General features: G+C 41.0%; 1 pseudogene; it reads left to right on the top strand.

The window, feature by feature from the left end:
- Positions 1-1,226: 1,226 nt before the first annotated feature.
- LOC111954673 (sodium/potassium/calcium exchanger 4-like) overlaps positions 1,227-21,536 on the top strand; it is an 82,351-nt pseudogene continuing 62,041 nt past the window's right edge.

The raw sequence follows: 21,536 nt of genomic DNA, 5'->3' as shown, positions 1-21,536 counted from the left end.
GATTGCCGCCTGGTATCCAAACATGCATTGTGATGCGGGTCACAGGTCGTGTGTGTGTGTTGCAAGCTGTCTAGTTTAAATATAAACAGTACTGCCATAGCAGCATAAGATATGATTAACATTCGATTTACATCATTCGGTCTGGTTGGCTGATAGCCTATGCGCAGCAGCGCTTCATCATTCATTTCCTTATAGAATCATAGTGGGGGAAAGGTGCTGGAGGAGCTGCAGCACCCCTGATAAATTGAAATAAATGTGTCAAAATGATAGAATAACTGCTGTCTGAAAGAAATGCAATAATTCGGAATAGCCTACTACACCATATGTAGGGCTATAATTTAGCCACAGAGGATCAATAGCTTCTTTTAAAAATAGCCTAGCTGTGGATTGCCTGTCTCCCAATAACAAGGCATAGCCTGCAGTCGGGATTGTGCCTCAAATCTGTCAGTGATCCGCATGCAGACAAAACAGGCTTTTCGTAATATTTCAAATACAATGAAGGGAAAATACAGGTTGGAAAGGAAATGACTCCTGCTGAAAATAAAATATTAATCTGTCTGCTGTAGGCTACCAAATTATTTTATCAACATCCAAATAGGCCTAAACATTTTTTAGTCTTCAAGTGAGAGTATTTTGGCACAAGCGCATCGGCAAGGCCAGTGAGCAGCACATCATTGGGTGAGTCAGTGAAACTGGAAAGCTTTTTTAGGATTATAATTTCCTCCTCATATTGTACAATAATTGTCAAACCACACACCTAGACCTACAGTAGGCTGTTGATGGATTCAATAGGTTGTTTTGTTTGATCTCAGTTTGTCAAAGTAGCCTGTCATTTCAATCATTTGTGCAGTAGGCTATTAAAATTATTATGCCAAAGTCTCCAGTCATGCAAATTTACATAGAAGTTCATGAAATGTGTTCATAAAAAGGCCATTTTTTCCCTGGGCCTAGGCTACTAAAGATGTGCAACTTCTGTAAACGCTGCTACCGCTCAATGCCGCTACTCAAATACAATGATACACATGCAATGCTTTATTATAAAGGTGTTTTTTTGTTGTCAAAGAAACAGAAGTTCTAGTTCGGAGTGGTCGATGAGCTGCTGTCAGGATTTCAAGGTGGATGGTCCAGTGTTTTCAGTTCAATTGTAACCGAGCTATAGACAAGATTATTGTCCGTTGCCGCAAACTATCACGTGTCTGCACATGACACCCTCGGAAAAGTTGCAGTTGGAGGAATCCGGCGAGGTGTTTTAAATGGACCGAAGACTGTAGCTTAAAGGAAAACTGCACCTGGGGCGACGGAGTTGACGATAGTCTCATCATCCGCACGCTTATTATTATTCTGCTCTACGAATTTAAGGGGAGGTTTTCGAACGATGTGACACGACTGCTACCCGAATGTAACAATTAGTCTAACCTTGATGAAATCCGATTGCGCTCTTCCGCCGCGTATTAATTGAAACCAGTCGGGTGCCTGCAGCCATATGTAGTTGAATCATTTAACTGAAGAGGATGCTTTAAATGTACATTCAGTAGAACATTGAAGGCTACTTTGAAGGCAACCCGGAATAGCCCCCAATTAATTCCAAATGCCATGGTAGTTTATTTGCTTAAACGTAAAGGTCAGAATCTGGGGTTTGCGAGATAAATGCTGAATTGATTGGAGACCTTCGGAATTGACCGCCCTGTCATTCATTGCCTGTTGTGTAGGCACGGAATTTTCACGCGCTGTTCTAGCAATCCAACAGCTGAACAACATTGTCTAGGTAGCACATCCAAACTGACCGCCCCACTACTTCGCATCTGCGCCCCGGCCACTTGAAATGAGGACAGCGTCCCGAGCGTGTTCTGTGTGAAGCCGAGAAAACGGGCAATTCCTTCCGTCTCTCCCGTCCGCAGTGAGGCAAGGACAATAAGTCCCCGTTTGGCCGTGCTGCAGCCATGGACCAGGACGAGAACAAGAGCGTCTCGAAAAAGACCATAATCACAAAGATTTTCAAAGTTCGCAGGAGGAGAGAGATGCTTTTCGTGCAAGTGTGTTTTCTCTGCAGTGTCCTCTGTATGGCATGGAGCATGTCAGTATTGCTGACAAAGACAGGTGAGTGTGAGCCGGGGAAACTGCTGAGAAACGCGGGGCAGGGAGGACAGCTGAGAATTCTGCGGTGTAATAGTGCACCCTCTAACCAGCTAGCCATTAGTTATATACAGAGAATTGTCTTTCACCACGCTTATAAAAATACATTTTCAAGGACATGCAAGCAAAGCATTGTCCGAATCATTTATGGTGTGTCCCCCCCCCCCAGCATTTCCAGATATTCATCTGTATCAAACCATGTTGAGATAAGATGGAACCACTGATAAAGTGCATGGTTATTGCTCATAATTATTCAGTGCAAAATGCTTAGTGAAGTGATGGTTTATAACAATGTCGAGAGGTTTTGAGAAACTCTGCATTTAGTCTCAATGTCGACGCAGTGGCTGTTTGCCTCGGCATTATGACCCAACGCTCTCATGACAACTCCCATATTAATTGTGAGGATACCTCTGATATGGGTCACTATGTTTCTTCATCGTGTTCGACTATGCGTTGGTCTTTCCGTATGCCGCAGTGTGCGCGGCTGCAACACGTTAAGAAGCGTGCAAGGTGGCTTACACCTCGACAACCAAATACATCACCTCGGATGTAGGCTGTCATAGAACCTCAACAATATTTTATCGTGTGTGTTGGTGAACATTTGGTTTGAGCGTTGTCACTCTATGGCAAATGCCTGTGCCAGGCGCGAAAGCAACCAACCTGGTTCATCAGTCGCTCAGCCTTTGAGAGAGAATGAGCGTAGGCTTGTGGTAATGCTGGCATCATCGTGTCTCGCCCAGGGCTTCACACACCATTGGACAGGGCCGGCTCTATCCTTTTGGGCCCCCCTTTCCAGAAATTGTATATATTTTACCATGGGGCTGTGAGAACATTTAGAACAATTTTATAACATTTCCTGAAATTCTACACATTTTGCCATGACTTATGTCAAGTTAAAATTATCTGAGTGAGTGACTAACAAAATCTATGGGGGTCTGGGCCCCTGGGCACTTACCCTTCATGCCTGGTCGTTAATTTGGACGTGATTACGAGTTTAGATTGTTCAATTAGCCTAGCCAACTATCTAAAAAATGTTAGCTGACATTGGCTATTTGAGTGACTGAAATAAGAGAATCTGCTGATGCACAACCACATTTCAAAACGTGCACCTTGTGTATTCTACTATTCTAACTCAATAGTAAGTTTAGACCCTGACTGTATTGCCCATTCCTGGGCTATATGGTAGGCTATAGACAGTGGCAATTTAGCCTGTGGCTTCGATTATTAGAAACATTTATTCTCGTGTCAAAATAGACGAGTGTAAATAGGATCATTTTGTTCAGAAAGTCAGTCTTGTCCAAAAGAGTTTTGTGAGTTACTCATGGCTTACTTGAGGGGTAGGTTGAGTTAGACATTGCTCATTTGCCCACTCACGGCACACAGCTGAAATGATTGGACTCTATCCAATCCTACCGCAGAACAGTGTGAGGCAGACCTGCCCATCAGCACAGCAGATACATAAACACATCATGCATTTAACTTGAGAAATACTGCACCAAACACCTTAATGTAAATTACATTTCAGCAAAAACATCAATTTCTGGAGATATCCTATATACGTGGATGTTTTGGGGAAATTATACTGGCTTTTTTCATATGGTGTCTCATGGGAGACCAACCTTTAACTGCCACGTCAAACCACACCCAAGAGTGAAATTCGGTGTGTTCAGTCACTCTTTAAGTTTGATGGCTGACCATGTGTGTGACATGCCCGAAAACCTAAGGTCATGGGCCCCCACGCACCTGTCATAAATCACCTCGGGCACGTGTGAACATTCAGAATGAGTTGCCAACACATTAGGAATATGTAATCAGACAAGTAGCCCTGTCCGTTTGCTTTTGAACAGAGCATATGACTGGTAAGCACTGTCACTGATATTTTGTTATGACAGGAAGAGGTTTCACCCTAGATCAATTACAAATGACCAATGGATGTCAGTCATCCTTTCTTTAAGCAGTAGTGTTTAGGATTGACACTAAGCTCTGAGAGCACAACTTAAACAAAGGACTGGAAGTTTTTTAAAGGACTGTCTTGTTTAGGATTTATGCTGTCACCTTGGCACATCGGTCAGAATGCAATGAGGAGAGAGAGAGACGAGATCCAGTTTTAAAGGTAATTATTATACACCGTTGAACAGACGCACATGGGGGGGGGGGAGAGTTTGGATGGAGGTTAAGTGTTGGGATTGTAAGGCCTCTAGGTTGGATAGGAATAATGTGTTAGGAATTGTGTATTGTAAGGCCTTGGAGAAAAGATTGGATGTGAGGGTCTGGAATGGAGATATAAAATTGAAACATTAAGAACACAACATAAAAGGTGCAGACATGACAAAGTAGTGCCATGTGATTATGGGGAATAGGCTTAACATATAACTTAGGAGACTGCCAGGATAAATGTAACAAATTAGCATGGATATAAGGGATATGACCAGTTTAAACAGCATAATATACATTGTATTCAACACTTTTCTCAGAATAAATATATATACAGTACCAGTCAAAAGTTTGGACACACCTACTCATTCCATGGTTTTTCTTTATTTTTACTATTTTCTACATTGTAGAATAATAGTGAAGACATCAAAACTATGAAATAACATTAATGGAATCATATAGTAACCCACCCAAAAGTGTTGAACAAATCAAAATCTATTTTATATTTGAGATTCTTCAAAGTAGCCACCCTTTGCCTTGACAGCTTTGCACACTCTTGGCACTCTCTCAACCAGCTTCATGAGGAATGCTTTTCCAACCGTCTTGAAGGAGTTCCCACATATGCTGAGCACTTGTTGACTGCTTTTCCTTCACTCTGCGGTCCAACTCATCCCAAACCATCTCAATTGGGTTGAGGTCGGGTGATTGTGCAGGCCAGGTCATCTGATACAGCACTCCATCGCTTTCCTTTTTGGTCAAGTAGCCCTTACACAGCCTGAATGTGTGTTTTGGGTCATTGTGCTGTTGAAAAACAAATGATAGTCCCACTAAGCGCAAACCAGATGGGATGGCGTATCGCTTCAGAATGCTGTGATAGACATGCTGGTTCAGTGTGCCATGAATTATAAATAAATCACTGCCAGTGTCACCTGCAAAGCACCATCACACCTCCTCCTCCATGCTTCACTGTGGAAACCACATATGCGGAGTTAATCCGTTCACCTACTCCGTGTCTCACAAAGACTTGGCGGTTGGAACCAAAAATCAAAAATGTGAACTCATCAGACCTAAGGACAGATTTCCACTGGTCTAATTTCCATTGCTCGTGTTTCTTGGCCCAAGCAAGTCTCTTCTTGTTGGTGTCCTTTAGTAGTAAATTTGACCATGAAGGCCTGATTCACACAGTTTCCTCTGAACAGTTGATGTTGAGATGTCTGTTACTTGAACTCTGTGCTGCAATCTGAGGTGCAGTTAATTGCTGATTTCTGAGACTGGTAACTCTAATGAACTTATCCTCTGCAGCAGAGGTAACTCTGGATCTTCCTTTCCTGTGGCGGTCCTCATGAGAGCCAGCTCCATCATAGCGCTTGATGTTTTTTGCGATTGCACTTGAAGAAACTTTAAAAGTTCTTGAAATTTTCCGTATTGACTGACCTTCATGTCTTAAAGTACTGATGGCCTGTCATTTCTTTTTGATTATTTGAGCTGTTCTTTCCATAATATGGACTTGGTCTTTTATCAAATAGGGCTATCTTGTGTATACCACCCCTACTTTGTCACAACACAACTGATTGGCTCAAACATATTAAGAAGGAAAGAAATTCCACAAATAAGCTTTTAACAAGGCACACCTGTTAATTGAAAGGCATTACAGGTGACTACTTCATGAAGTTGGTTGAGAGAATGCCAAGACTGTGCAAAGCTGTCATCAAGGCAATGGTTGCTAATTTTGAAGAATCTCAAATATAACATATTTTGATTTGTTTAACACTTTTCTTTGGTTACTACATGATTATATATATGTGTTATTTCATAGTTGTGATGTCTTCACTATTATTCTACAATGTAGAAAATATAAAAAAATAAATTAAAACAATAGAATGAGTAGGTGTGACCAAACTTTTCACTGGTACTGTAAATGAAAAGGCACTTTATCAGTCACGGCCAATGGCCAGCGGAAGGATAGGGCATCACCAAGCAAACTAAAGCATGCTGCTTACAAAGGGAACTGGAGAGTGAAAAATGTAGAGGACAGGTGATTAAGAGAGTGGGAACAGGTGTGGTCGGAAGGGGTGTGTCCTAGGGTAATTGGAAGCATTTGGAGTCATGTAGAGTGACATTACACTTCACAATAACACCACATGGGCCTTATGGTGCTTTCAAGACAACTCGGAACTAAAATAAACGAGGTTAAATCATGATGTCAGTGATCTTCATGTTGGAAATCTGAGCTCTAAAAAGATTCCCGAGTTTCTGACTTGGAATTCCGAGTTGAAGGACAGAGTTCCTAGTTGTCTTGATCGCACCGATGTCGGATATTTCCTAGTTCAGAGTTCCTACTGTAGTTCCCAGTTATTTTGATACGCGACAACAATCCTAACCATTTTGAAACTTCTATTCGATCGAATAAGCCTCACCTAGCAAATTTGCAATGACATATTTTGCTGACCAAATTCAACACACTCATTGAACTCCATACAAAAATTCCTTACTTCGTGGGCTTATTTTTCGTCGACAGATTTTGGGTGGAGAAACCTCTCCCTTCGCCTCTTCCTCTCTGCCGTGACCCTCCACCTCTCCAACCCAGTAGTGGAACATGTCCATCTGCGTCCACTCAGGCCCCTGAGCGCAGAAACCCACCATAAATCGCCTCATTATGCTTTGTACTGTAGGCCTATGTCCGACCGCACTGACATGTTAGAGTTTTTATTAATTACATTAAAAACAACAAGAGGCTTAAAAGATTATTCTGGAATGATATACAGACAAGCTTGTCGCAAATCTCTTATCTCCAAAAGGTGGGCTCTAAGGGAACCAAAGTTAAAGCTTTATGGTCAGTAATGGCTTGCCTTTTTTTGCATTTAATCAAGGTTGAATGACCTGTGCACCGTGTGCTGTGATTGTCACCACAAGAGAGTATTTGATAAGAGAGCATGCTGTGTTAATGCCTACCATGATTGGACATGTCACATGTTTGACCATCACCTTTTGTGAGGTGAGGCAGGTGTTTGATCAGAGAGAAATACAGGTATAACCCCTCACCTCCCCTCCATTATCCCCCTTTAATTCTCCCCCCTCCCTAATCCCCTCTGAACGCATCTGATAGCTCTCCATATTGCTCTCAATCCCAAATCACCATAAGAATAGGAACCTGGCATTCGTAATGTCATAATATGCCCATGTCCCTTTTCTGACTCCTATTTTTATGGATGGGAGTACTCTGGGGTTGTTTGTCTGTGACAAATGTAGGGCCAACAGAATATGGCCAGATGGATGGGAATTGAGTGATGGATTACTTAAGGGTTATGTCTCTCTGTCACCCTCCATTTTGGTTGGAGCAGGGTATGTCTCCATGATGGGGAAGGTAGAGTACTTTTGAGAGTAGGCCAGGTGGTTACAGAGCTAGGGCCAGGCCTGGTCTGACAGGTGTGTGTGTGTGCTGTAGGATGAGGGAGATAGCACTGGGACGTCTCAGCAGTGTCATGGCAGGAAGGCAGAGAGGAGCTGTATTTGTGTGGGAGCCGTTCGTGGCACAGGAAGTTGGCAGAGATTGATGGGTGTCATTGGTTCATCTCACTCGCCAGCTAATTGGACTGAGTTGCAGGATGATTATGCCCTCTGTTTCTCGCTCTCTCTCTCTCTGTAGTCCTAATAGTGCCCTTTGATTTTTTTCCTGATTCTGTGATTTTTTTTCTCAAATTCCATTTTGTTTTTCCAGGTTTCAGTTTTCCCAGTATTGTCAGTTTTTTTGCTGACACCATTTTGAGAAAAACAAAACAATTGGATGTTCTAAGTCCACAACAATGCTTAAACCAGATCAGGAGACCACCTTTGAGGTCTGGGTGAAAAAAATACATGTCGAATTTTGGGTGTAGTAACACTTTTATGTACGTGAGCACCAGCCAGAGACCAGTGTTTCTGTAGCGCTCATGTGATTGCAGAGTTTGCAAAACAAATGGCCGCTGGACTGATGCAAATATTCATGATATCTTTCTGCCAGGTAGACATGGGCTACTTTGTAGTTAACATTTAATTGAGAAGGTTTTTGGGAAAGCCTTTCCAGCAGACAGTTATCAACGCTAACGGCTACAAAAAGTGAAGACTAGACATACGCATGCAAAACACCTCACACAACACACCGATGGGGGCATTCCTGTTCCGTTTCAGAAAGTTGCATGTAAATGTGAATCACTAATGCATTTAGTTTATGTCTTATGATTAACTTGAGCAAATGAATGCACTTTCGAATAACTTCAATGTATTTAGATGATTTCCTACTAAGTTAAAAACATTAAATGGCAAACATTTGCCTCCACCCTATGGCAAAATGTGTAGAATTGCAGGAAATTAACTGCAAAATATGTAAAATTGCAGCAAAATGCACAAAATGACATTCCCATCAAAGTTGCCCATCCCTGATCTACAGCTAACCTTTGGTCTCCCATTCAAGGTTTTAAACAAGCTCAGTCCTGCCTGGCTATGGTATTTGTTACTGACTATTACCAATGTGCTATTGTGAGAGTGCTTGTTGAGAGATCCCCACTTAAAAACTAAATAGATTCACTGCTGCTATCAAAGTCATCCTCAAGGGTAATACGTTTAACAGAGCAAATTAAATGTGACCATACTTGTATCAATCATCAATGACGCTATTTAGGCCTATATACTGTAGCATTTTAAAAATCAACAGCAATTGTTTGAATTCAACCCAGAATTCAACTAAAAATGGACAATACAATAGGCCTAGGGTTTCAAGCTCTGGTTGATTTCAAATTTGATGATATTTAATGATATTATTGTGTTTGGTTGTCAACACAACAAATTATCAACCTTTTGCCCTCAGAACAGCCTTAATTCGTCGGGGCATGGACTCTACAAGGTGTTGAAAGTGCTCCACAGGGATGCTGGCCCATGTTGACGTCAATGCTTCCCACAGTTATCAAGTTGGCTGGATGTCCTTTGGATGGTGGACCATTCTTGATACACACAGGAAACTGTTGAGTGTGAAAACCCCAGCAGCGTTGCAGTTCTTGACACAAACCGCAACGTGTGGCACGTTCTACCATACCCCGTAGAAAGGCACTTCCATTTTTTGTCTTGCCCATTCACCCTCTGAATGGCACACATACTCAATCCATGTCTCAGGTTAAAGGAGGTTTATTAAACCTTATCTCCTCCCCTTCATCTACTCTGATTTGAAGTGGATTTAACAAGTGACATCAATAAGGGATCAAAGCTTTCACCTGGATTCACCTGGTCAGTCTATGTTAAGGAGATAGCAGGTGTTCTTAATGTTTTGTACACTCAGTGTGTATGTTGGATTCACAACTCCATCTCAACCAAAAATCTAAGTTAAAGAATAGGACTAAATCAAATCAAACTACTGTTTTTAAAAGTGCATTTAAAGTTTGATTTGATTTGGTCCTACTCTATAACTTAGATGTTTGGTTGAGATGGAGATGTGAATCCAACATATCAATTATTAATTTGTAGTCAAACTGGAATTAATGCCAGAATAAATCAGTGGCACAGATGGAACTATTCAAGCATAAAATACATCTCCTTCAAATGGTGATATCTGGTTGCGTTGACAACCAAACACAACTCAATATCACTTTTGAAATACAACAAATAGCCTTTTTGACTTGTCGACAAATGATATGTTGGATTCATGTCTCCAACTCAACCAAAAATAAAAGTTAAAGAATGAGATTAAGCCAGTGGCTCGGATGGAACCATCCAGGTAGTAGATAAATACCCTTTTAAATGTTGATTTTTGGTTGCGTTGTCATCAAAACACAGTTCAATATTACTTTTGTAATGCAGTAAATACAGCTTAAAGTTGAGGCCATTTTACAAACCAATGTAACGTTCAACCTTAAAATCCATGGCCACATTTCTTCTCATGTAATAATCTAAGGCGTGCATGTTCAATGTATAGTAGCATGCATAGGTCATCATCGCAGGTCTGTGGAGATCTCCACAATTGCGGTAATAATCTGTGCAGAATCACTTGCACCATGTAATCTCAACTGCAATCCAAGTCACTCGGTCTCCCGAGTGGTGCATTGGTCTAAGGCACTGCATCTCAGTGCTAGAGGCATCACTACAGATCCTGGTTCGATTCCAGGCTGTATCACAACCAGCTGGGATTGGGAGTCCCATAGGGCGGCGTGCAATTGCCCCAGGGTCATTAGGGTTTGGCTGGGGTACGCCATCATTGTAAGTAAGAATTTGTTCTTAACTGACTTGCCTAGTTAAATAAAGGAATGAAAAATACACATTTGGTTCTCCTATTAGATGAAGCCCTGTGATATCGCTTTAATCTGTATAAATAAATGAAATATCTGATGTTGAATTCTCATTTGTTTTTCCATTGGAATTTGGTTGTGCTTTTAGATGGTTGAAAGCATAGTGACAACACATTGGAGACTTAACTACATTGTTGACTGTCTTTTTGAGTGGGTGAATATAGGTTGTCATCTCATTGATCAACGTCTCAACCAAATATTACCCAATTATCCATGTGAAAATGACGTAGGGTAATGTCTTTGGAGGAAGCAAATTAGTTATGGTTTTCAAGCAATCTGCCTTGCAATTTTCATGGTTTCATCCTGAGGCTTTTATCTCTTATAGAATTCAGATGTCGTAACGCAATCTTAATGTCTTAACTCAAAGCTCGAGTCTGGTTGGTCTGTTCAGTTGACTTGACCAAAAATCAATACCCTAAGGGAAAGGTTAGTCAGTCATTCGGTTAAGACACTAATCCTTTTCTGTTGGTGGTTGAAATCAGTGAGCCTATAATCTAACTGGGGTTACAAACACTGACAGTTTGTAAATCTGGGTTCTTTGCACATTCCTAATCTCATTGAAAACCTTCGAGAAATGACTGATGGAAAGCCAGAAGTGTCGCAAGTTGGCCGTGTGTATGGGTGATTTGCATCCAGTAATCGGGAATTAAACAGTTCTCATTTTGTATTCATCCCACTTGAAACCCTTAACATTCAAATCTGAAAGGATGGGGGAAATTAATGGTATTGAAGCCTACTCCATCCTACAATGCGATTAGTTATCAATCTAGTTTGTGGTGGAATTGCCATGCATATCCATTTCGTTTCAAATGATCAACATTACAATCATTGTCATGATTTATGAATGCATCTGTATTTTTCAGCACCTTTTTCACAGATACATTGGTTATGTCTCGTTCAATGTTACTCAGTGGTTAGAAAAAGTACTCAATTGTCATACGTAAGTAAAGATACCTTAATAGAAAATGACTCAGTCACCCAGTAAAATACTACTTGAGTAAAATTCTAAAAGTATTTGGTTTGAAATGTGCGTAAGTACAGTGGTGGAAAAAGTAAATGCTATACATCAAATTCTTTATTTTAAGAAAACCAGATGGCACGTTGTTATTGTTTTTTACATTTACGGACAGCCAAGGGAACACTCGGACACTATTTTCAAAAATTCAGTATTTGTGTTTAGTGAGTTCGCCAGATCAGAGGCAGTAGGGATGACAAAGCGTTATATTGCCAGGTGTGTGAATACAATCCTATTGCTCTCCTGCGTGAGCATTCAAAATGTTAGAAGGACTTTTGGGTGTCAAGGAAAATGTATGGGAGTAAACATTTTCTTTAGGAATGTAGTGGAGTAGAAGTTGTCAAATATATAAATAGTAAAGTACAGATACTACTAAAGCAGTTTTTTGGGGGGGGTATCTTAAAGTACTTTTAATTAAGTAGGTAATAACACTGATGTTACTCAACTTCTTTATGTAACACGGCAATGATTTTCTATGAGCAAGGATGCCTCTTTTCTTCCAGGTTATGGAATAACATTAATAAATGGACACGAGCAGCATGAACATTGGGGAAGGAAGCTCATGGGACATGAAGCCGACAACGACAACGAGACCGAGTCGAAGAACTGCACAGAGCCAGGTATGCTCCCATCACTGGGGAAAACTACTGTCGACCATGGCAATAGTTTTGTATTTATTATTTGAACCCTGATTTACTGTTATATAGAGCTTGCCAGGTTGTAGTCCTTAAAAACGTAAATGAGTTACCTCTGGTTCGTTCAGCCATTCCTATGGGGGAAATTAATGGGGAAAGAATGGTGTTTTGGGATAAATACAGAAAATAAGGTCTGAGGTTAACACAGGCTAAGGATATCTTTTACGTTTTGATCTGAGATAATATCAGTCAGTTAACATGATCTTTATGAATTATGAAGCCTTTATGCCTTATGTTCTTGTTTTGATAACATACCCACATGGAAAAATACTGGTATAAATACTATAGTATTCACTGTAGTATTCATCAGGGTTACCCAACTGGTGGCTCTTTTATTTGGCCCCCCAAGTTTTCTGAACAAAAAGGTGATTTATTTGTATTTTTTTGAATTTTCATTGTCGGACATAAAAGATTGTAAAAACACCAGTTATTTTAATTTTGGAAATCTGTTCACAAGTATTCCCATGCATAATATAGACACATGATCACATACAAATGTAAGCAAAGTTTGAAATGATCATGTTTGTGTCAATTTTTATCTGTTTGTGATTCTTGCAGTCTACAAATTGTTTGTAATTATGTTCCTGACCATACGCTCACGGAAAAAATCGGCCTGCGTCTGAATCTATTTGAGGATCCCTGCTGACATGCTGTAATGTTAAATAATGGTGTTGTATTAATTGGGACAGGTTCACATTTTACTGGTACGGCGTACCCTCACTATTTATTTTACCGGGACGCCATACCGAACTGTACCCCCGAACTGTACTTTAACCCCTGAATGTGTTCCAGCGACGAAATCACGCTCCTGCTGCGCTACGATGTTAGTGGCTGTGATGTAGGGTTCAGCCAGTAGTTAATGAACCGTCAGAAGAGTGAATGAAATGGTAGGAGGGACATCCCAGCTTCAAATGGTGTCAGATTTCACATTCTGCTTCACGCAGGCAGAAGAGACATACTCCTGTGTCCATGAGAATCAGGTCTAACGCTCAAGCAAGCCATTTCCATCTATGGTGTCGACAGATTCATTTATAAGTGAAAATGTCAGTCGGAACCGGTACCAGAACGCAGATCCCTAAAACAGGGGACTTTGCATCTTTAAACACTCTGAGGGTGACACAAGGTAACAGACACTTTGGAAGGTTGTGTGTCTGGCTATTTATAGTTTCTTTGTGACACATTTGGCCCAATGGAGATTGAGTGTCTGTTTCTCATTACCAGCCACAGCTAGCAGAATCCTATGGGGGCCTCACTGAAAGTGTTGAGAGTTGAAGCATCGTCTTATAAGAGGAAGTTTTGTCAGTGTTAAGTGTTGAAGTGTTTTCTTCAATCTAGGCCTCCATGATTGGAATATGAGTTAACACTTATTTTGAGCACTAACACATTTTCAACACTTTAACACTACAAGTGTTTCCCTATCTATAATTTGAGGATGAGTCATTTATTTACATTTAGAGCGTTAACTAATTTAAACGCAATAGGGTCCTTTTGAGACGAGTGCCAGTTGACAAGATTATGTGCTGAAATTTTTTCTACTTCTAATCCAGAGGGGGATTATCTTATTTTTTGTTTGTTTATGTCTTCTTGCCCACTGCAGGCAGACTGCCCCACTCATTACTCCTCTCCTCTTTTGTCCCCCCCATTCCTTTTGTTCTACCCTTCTCCTGGCAAACAATATGTTTTATAATCTAAAATCATGGCTATTTTACATGCTCTGCTCATATGAGAGCACAGTTTTGTTTCCAGGAATAAGCTCAGTGTGACCGACATCCTAGAGTCTCCCCAAGCGCTCCACCTCAGCCTCGGCCACCTGGGGCAGAGCATGGAGATATGGGCTGGGGATGGCACCAGGGTAGTCTTTATAGATGGATGAGAATTATTATTATCCTGGCCTTTTTTTAATCCTGAGTATGTGCCCCATCTAAAGCTGTGTGTAATTAGGCCAGTGTTTGTGAGATGCATAGATTATCTTTCGCCTGATTTGGTCTTCTCTCTCCTCCTCATCATTATCTCTTCGCTTAGTACTTCTGGGTTCACCAGAGGTGCTGATGTTGATCAGAGCTGGATGACGCTTAATGATGACCGTTGTCGTAAATTAGGTTTATTAGCTATTCAGCAATATTACGTGCTTAGAAATACATTTCTTTCTATAAAAAAAAAGCTACAAAGTATGTTGCTGGTACACTAGACTATGAAGCACAGGGATCAAATAAAAAACAATATATAATGATATTTTACTTCATTCACAGATTCCTTATATGGACTGGAATGCTTTTGTATTCTTTTTCTTTTTTGACCCATCACTCACTCGAGTCATTAACCCTCACTCTGATCTAATTAAAACGTGTGTTTTAGGGTTTCTCCTTTGACTGTCCTAATGATGAATGCGAACTGTTGTACTGCTCTCCCTGTAGTTCTGCTTAATTTGAAAGCAGTACTGTTTTATTGCAAAACTCATGTTTTATTAGCCCTTACAAGGGGACGTGATCCAAATTGGCGAGGGAACAATTTGTTTTTCACTTGTACTTTGTTACAGGCACTTACTCAAATGCTTCGGGTCTTTTAAACGATTTAATTTCTTTCAGGCCCCCAATGCTAATTTAAAGCTGCAGACTTGACACTGCTTTTGTGTGGGGGAGAAGGAATGCAAGGTGAAATCGCAGGAGGAATATATAGGCCAAATACTGTACATCTACTATTCTTTTTCCAGTAGCATAATTAATATTCTATGGTACATTAGAACTGAATGCTAGTTTCAAATACATGCAACTTAAAAATTGCATATCATGACATTTCGATTTGAAATCTTTTGAACATAAGAGAAACCTTGATGGAACCTTATTTGAGCCAGAAAAGGGTATTCGTATGATAGGGAAGATTTGCAGAGAGCATATCCAACGGACAATGTTTTAGATTTTTTTGAAACTATTGGAACTAAGACTTGAAAAGAACTGACGTTGGCACAAGATGGAGGGAAAGTTGAAGCATAAATGACAAAATTACAGTTAACAAAATTATACACTTAATCCAGTATAAACTATAGAATTTATTATACAAGAGACAAAATTCTCAAGTTCTACAGCACAACGGCAGAGTCATGTCTTAAGTATAAAACCAATAATGACTCGATAATCCGTGCTTTCTGGGAATACTATAAAGTCCAAAAGTTATGGGCGGAGCTAGAAAGTTGGCTGTTAGAAGTATTACAATGTAAACCTTTTATTCCGTCAGTCTGCATATTTCAAGACATGGCATATGGGAGTGTAGTGAGATACCCAATGGGTTGGACGCTTCTCTTCTCATCACTCATCTTGAAAAAAACGTACACTAAAAGCATCAATAACACAATCTAATTATTTATTATCGAAATAGCATGGGCTACCGAGAAAAACGAATTGGTACAATTTAAGGCCAAGTGGCAAACAGTAATGCAGGCACTAGGGGTGGGGGTGTGAACATGCGGGTCGAGGCAGATGAGATGAAGTCATTGTTTGTGCGTCTCTGCAAGTTGTTTGTATCTGGAATGACATTTTTTTTTTGTATATTTAAAAAAAGATTGAATGCTAAAAAGCAAAGTAGAACTAAAAGATAAAGCAAAGGTTTTTATTATGGCTTAGTTTCTAGTATTTAATAATCCCCTGGGGGATTTTTTTGATTACAGTGGTTTTAGATACTGCATCACACTAATCTGGAACAAGGGAGGGAGGGATGTGGAGGGGGAGAGGTGAGTGTATGTTGCGTGTTTTTGGCATGGGGCGAGAGGAGAAGGTGAGTCACACTGAAACGTTATGGCGCTGGCAGCCTTGATATGGCTGTGTCTGCATTTGTGTTTGTTTGTGTGTGTATATATACACTACCGATCAAAGGTTTTAGTACACCTACTCATATTGAAGGGGTTTTTCTTTATTTTTACTATTTTCTACATTGTAGAATAATAGTGAAGACCTCAAAACTATGTAGAATCATGTAGTAACCAAAATAGTGTTAAACAAATCAACATTTATTTTTTATTTTAGATTGTTTAAAGTTGCCACCCTCTGCCTTGATGACAGCTTTGCACAATCTTGGCATTCTCTCAACCAGTGTCATGAGGTATTCACCTCATGAAGTTCCCACATATACTGAGCACTTGTTGGCATCTTTTCATTCACTCTGCGGTCCAACTCATCCCAAACCATCTCAACTGGGTTGAGGTTGGTTGATTGTGGAGGCCAGGTCATCTGATGCAGCACTCGAACACTCTCCTTCTTGGTCAACTAGCCTAGAGGTGTGTTTTGGGTCATTGTCCTGTTGAAAAACAAATGATAGTCCCACTATTGCTGCAGAATGCTGTGGTAGCCATGCTGGTTAAGTATGCTGTGAATTCTAAATAAATCACTGACAGTGTCACCAGGAAAGCGCCATCACACCTCCTGATCCATGCTTCATTGTGGGAACCACACATGCGGAGATCATCTGTTCCCCTACTCTGTGTATCACAAAGACTCGGCGGTTGGAACCAAAAATCTCAAATGACATTTTATTAGCATTTACATTTTATTTGTTTAGAAGATGTTAATGCGGGTGTAGCGAAATGCTTGTGCTTCTAGCTCCGACAGTGCAGTAATATCTAACAATGTCACAACAAATACCTAATACACACAAATCTAAGTAAAGGAATGGAATTAAGAATATTTAAATGTATGGACGAGCAATGTCAGAGCGGCATACACTGAGATATAGAATACAGTATATACAGTTGAAGTCGGAAGTTTACATACACCTTAGCCAAATACATTTAAACTCAGTTTTTCACAATTCCTGACATTTAATCCTAGTAAAAATTCCCTGTCTTAGGTCAGTTAGGATCACCACATCATTTTAAGAATGTGAAATGTCAGAATAATAGTAGAGAGAATTCTTTATTTCAGCTTTTATTTCTTTCATCACATTCCCAGTGGTTCAGAAGTTTATATACATTAAATTAGTATTTGGTAGCATTGCCTTTAAATTGTTTAACTTGGGTCAAACGTTTCGAGTAGCCTTCCACAAGCTTCCCACATTAAGTTGGTGAGTTGAGTCATGTTTGTAGGCCACTTTGCTCATGTGGCCGATGTGAAATGGCTAGCTAGTTAGCGGTGGTGCGCGCTAATAGTGTTTCAATCGGTGACGTCACTCGTTCTGAGACCAAGAATTAGTTGTTCCCCTTGCTCTGCAAGAGCCGCGGCTTTTGTGGCGCGATGGGTAACGATGCTTCGTGGGTGACTGTGGTTGATGTGTGCAGAGGGTCCCTGGTTTGAGCCCAGGTTGGGGCGAGGAGAGGGCCGGAAGCTATACTGTTACACTCGCACATGTTTTTTCAGTTCTACCCACAAATTTTCTATAGGATTGAGGTCAGGGCTTTGTGATGGCAAATCCAATACCTTGACTTTGTTGTCCTTAAGCCATTTTGTCACAACTTTGGAACTATGCTTGGGGTCATTGTTCATTTGTGACCAAGCTTTAACTTCCTGACTGATGTCTTGAGATGTTGCTTCAATATATCCACATACGTTTCCTTCCTCATGATGCCATCTATTTTGTGAAGCGCACCAGTCCCTCCTGCAGCAAAGCACCCCCACAACATGATGCTGCCACCTCCGTGCTTCACGGTTGGGATGGTGTTCTTCGGCTTGCAAGCATCCCCTTTTTTCCTCCAAACATAACTATGGTCATTATGGCCAAACAGTTCTATTTTTGTTTCATCAGACCAGAGGACATTTCTCCAAAAAGTACGATCTTTGTCCCCATTTGCAGTTGCAAATCGTAGTCTGGCTTTTTTTTGCCGGTTTTGGAGCAGTTGCTTCTTCCTTGCTGAGTGGCCTTTCAGGTTATGTCGAAAAATAACTTGTTTTACTGTGGATATAGATACTTTTGTACCTGTTTCCTCCAGCATCTTCACTAGGTCCTTTGCTGTTGTTCTGTGATTGATTTGCAGTTTTCGCACTAAACTACATTCATCTCTAGGAGACAGAACGCGTCTCCTACCTGAGCGGAATGACGGCTGCGTGGTCCCATGGTGTTTATACTAGCATATTATTGTTTGTACAGATGAACATGGTACCTTCAGGTGTTTGGAAATTGCACCCAAGGATGAACCAGACTTGTGGAGGTCTTTTTCTTTCTTTCTGAGGTCTTGGCTGATTCCTTTTGATTTTCCCATGATGTCAAGCAAAGAGGCACTGAGTTTGAAGGTAGGCCTTGAAATACATCCACAGGTATACTTCCAATTGACTCAGGCTAATTGACATCATTTATCAGAAGCTTCTAAAGCCATGACATTTTCTGGAATTTTCCTAGCTGTTTAACGGCACATTCAACTTACTGTGTGTAAACTTCTGACCCACTGGACTTGTGATACAGTGAAATAATCTGTCTTAACAATTGTTGTGAAAATGACTTGTGTCATCCACAAAATAGATGTCCTAGCCGACTTGCCAAACTATAGTTTGTTAACAAGAAATTTGTGGAGTGGTTGAAAAACGAGTTTTAATGACTCCAACCTAAGTGTATGTAAACTTCCGACTTCAACTGTACATATGAGATGAGTAATGCAAGATATGTAAACATTATTAAAGTGTCTAGTGTGCCATTTATTAAAGTGGCCAGTGATTTCAAGTCTGTATTTAGGCTGCAGCCTCTGTGCTAGTGATGGTCATTTGACAGTGATGGCCTTGAAATAGAAGCTGTTTTTCAGTCTCCTCAGTCCCAGCTTTGATGCACAGAACGAAGGACAGATTTCCACCGGGCTAATGTCCATTGCTCATGTTTCTTGGCCCAAGCAAGTCTCTTCTTCTTATTGGTGACCTTTTAGTAATGGTTTCTTTGCAGCAATTTGACCATGAAGGCCTGATTCATGCAGTCTCCTATGAACAGTTGATGTTGAGATGTGTCTGTTACTTGAACTCTATGAAGCATTTATTTGTGCTGCAATCTGAGGTGCAGTTAATTGCTGATTTCTGAGACTGGTAACTCTAATGAACTTATCCTCTGCAGCAGAGGTAACTCTGGATCTTCCTTTCCTGTGGCGGTCCTCATGAGAGCCTGTTTCATCATAGCGCTTGATGGTTTTTGCGATTGCACTTGACGAAACTTTAAAAGTTCTTGAAATATTCCGTATTGACTGACCTTCATGTCTTAAAGTACTGATGGACTGTAATTTCTCTAAGCTTATTTGAGCTGTTATTGCCATAATAGGGGCTTTGGGCTTTTTTCAAATAGGGCTATCTTCTGTATACCAACCCTACCTTGTCACAACACAACTGATTGGCTCAAACGCACTAAGGGAAAAATTCATTTGATTTGAAATTCCACAAATTAGCTTTTAACAAGGCACACTTGTTAATTGCAAGTGGAGAGCTTCAAGTTCCTTGTTGTCCACATCACCAACAAACTATCATGGTCCAAACACACCAAGACAGTCGTGAAGAGGTCACGACAAAGCCTATTCCCCCTCAGGAGACTGAAAAGATTTGGCATGGGTCCTCAGATCCTCAAAAGGTTCTACAGTTGCACCATCGAGAGCATCCTGATTGGTTGCATCTCTGCCTGGTATGGCAACTGCTCGGCCTCCGACAGCAAGGCACTACAGAGGGTTGTGCGAGCGGTCCAGTACATCACTGGGGCCAAGCTTCCTGCCATCCAGGACCTCTATACCAGGCGGTGTCAGAGGGAGGCCCTAAAAATTGTCAAAGACTCCAGCCACCCTAGTCATAGACTGTTCTCTCTGCTACCGCACAGTAAGCAGTACCAGAGTGCCAAGTCTAGGTCCAAGAGGCTTCTTAACAGCTTCTACCCCCAAGCCATAAGACTCCTTAACAGGCCAAAGAGTTCAATCTTGGTTTCATCAGACCAGAGCATCTTGTACCCTCTCCCAGATCTGTTCCTCGACACAATCCTGTCTCTGAGCTCTACGGACAATTCCTTCGACCTCATGGCTTGGTTTTTACTCTGACATACACTGTCAACTGTTGAACCTTCTCTAGACAGGTGTGTGCCTTTCCAAATCATGTCCAATCGATTGAATTTACCGCAGGTGGACTCCAAGTTGTAGAAACATCTCAAGGGTGACCAATGGAAATAGGATGCACTTGAGCTCAATTTCGAGTCTCATAGCAAAGGGTGTGAATAGTTACGTAAATAACGTATTTCGGTTTATTAATTAATACATTTGCAAACATTTCTACAAACCTGTTTGCTTTATCAATTATGGGGATGGAGATTGTGTGTATTGCTGAGATGTTTTATTTGATTAAATCAATTTCAGAATAAGGCTGTAACGTAACAATGTGGAAAAAGTCAAGGTGTCTGAATACTTTGCGAAGGCGCTGTATATATGTAGGTATTTGTGTGTGTATATATACATATGTGTGTGTCTGCGAGAGAGACGGGGCTGGAGAAAATAAGGTACAGTAGAGGCTGTAGTGTTGGGATAATTGATTTAAGGGGTGAGTGCCAGAGCCAGGGACGTGTGGCGGTGAGAAGCCGTAGCCTGCTCTCCAGCCCACCCTCCCTTGGTGGCGAGTCATGCAGGTTTGTCCATTTTGGGGAAACACCAGAAGGCATTTTAAAAGGGGAATTACACAAGCAGAGGATTATGCTGCTACCGCGTAATGGAACCTGACCTTGCTTCTGCTTCTTGCTCGCAAGCCAACAGGAAAAATAATACAGGGCCTTGTTCATTTGCCACCAAACGGGAGAAAGTGGACTGAAGCGATTCCGTGAAGGTGGCTACACGGAAACATTTCATCAAATCTCGTTGTTTACCTAGCAGTGGACACGATCACGTGCAGCTCATGCAAGTTAACCAACACGTGATCAGATGGTTATCGTCTACAACATCGCAGATGTCAACTGAGGGTTGATTACCGTGAAAGATGGCAAGCCAGCGAGGCAAAGGAAAATATTAGGAAGGTGTTGCTAATGTTTGGTACACTGAGTACTTGTTGAACATAGCTATAACTATCAGTCTAGTGTTTTCATGTTCGTCACTTAAGTTTGTCAAGGTCTCGACGTTAGCGTGATAAACAAAACATTGCTCTATTGCAAACGCTCATTTCTCTTTTCTGTTGCAAAACATTTAAAAATGTCGGGTGCCCTATTGAACAGAACCCAGTAGAGAGAATGAGTGAGTGTACCAGGAGGCTGAAGCGATTTGGCAAGGTCCCTCAAAAAGTTCTACAGCTGCACCATTGAGAGCATCTTGACTGG

This window comes from Salvelinus sp. IW2-2015, linkage group LG28 (assembly GCF_002910315.2).
Source record: "Salvelinus sp. IW2-2015 linkage group LG28, ASM291031v2, whole genome shotgun sequence".
In the NCBI taxonomy this organism is placed as follows: Eukaryota; Metazoa; Chordata; class Actinopteri; order Salmoniformes; family Salmonidae; genus Salvelinus; species Salvelinus sp. IW2-2015.
Note: the sequence above shows the minus strand (reverse complement) of the source record. Positions and strands in the feature narration are given on the sequence as shown.